The sequence below is a fragment of the Nanorana parkeri genome, unplaced genomic scaffold (assembly GCF_000935625.1).
Source record: "Nanorana parkeri isolate BGI_ZX_2015 unplaced genomic scaffold, ASM93562v1 scaffold861, whole genome shotgun sequence".
Taxonomy (NCBI): domain Eukaryota; kingdom Metazoa; phylum Chordata; class Amphibia; order Anura; family Dicroglossidae; genus Nanorana; species Nanorana parkeri.
In genome coordinates this window covers 407,982-408,981 of record NW_017307129.1, presented here as the reverse complement: position 1 = coordinate 408,981, position 1,000 = coordinate 407,982, and positions in this window count along the sequence as shown.

The following is a 1,000-nucleotide window of genomic DNA, read 5'->3' as shown; positions in this document are numbered from 1 at the left end:
AAATCCTGCTTTGTTGCTAGTGTCTTTAGGTGATGGTTGCCTACTCTACTGAAAGAGATGTGTGTAGTTTAGTTATTACCTTAACTACCTCCATGCTGCTGGCCGCGCGAGCGGGAAATGCCCGATATTTAAAAACAGGCTGCGATGCCTGTTAAAATACAAGTGATACGCCGGCTGTAGAGCCGACAGCCTGCTTCTGACAGCTGGGGCGGAGCCAGCCATTGTTCGGCATCTATAAGAATAGACTGAACAACAGCGCGTAGCCTGCTGGAGGTCCAGCTTAGCCGATCTCGATGTTGGATCGGCTGAGTCGAACTTCTCCTGCACTTCAGGTCGGCCGAACATGCTGAGCATTTTCGGCCGACCCGAAGCCATGTGAAGCCACCCGATGTACGGCTGATTTCAGCTGATATACGGTTGAAATCAGCTGTACCAGCCTGAAGTGAATAGCCGAACAGCGTTCGGCTCACTTCGCTTTAGGTCGGTCATTCTTAGGTCGGCAGCTTAGTGAATAGACCCCCTGGTCTTCAAGCAGTTAATGATGTCTTCAATCAAGTTTCTTTGGCTGTGCCTGGCCATCCTGTTGCTCCTAAATATCTCAAGGAGATTTGGATGTGGTTAAGGTGGTCCAAGTCTATCTCTTTGTCCTTCCTGAAAGACCTAATTTCACCATTTCTATGTGGATTAGACAGGTAATTTTCCATCAGTGAAAACAAGTCCAAAGCGCTAAATTCGACCAACAGATGAATAGTACAAAACGAGGTTGACTAGGAGGGCTGCCCCACTTCAGCTTGGGAAGCTGCAACACTGCAAAAAAAAGGAAAGAGAGGGGCGCCCACCCTAGTGTAGAGGGTTTTTAATGATTCTAAGTACAAATACAAAATAAAAACATACTCACAAAAGTGGATCAATAAAAGCATAAAGATGAGCCTATGCGACTATAGAGTGGCTGCACATATGTCTGTGTCAGCACGGGACTCCTGTGATGACGCGTTTCCGG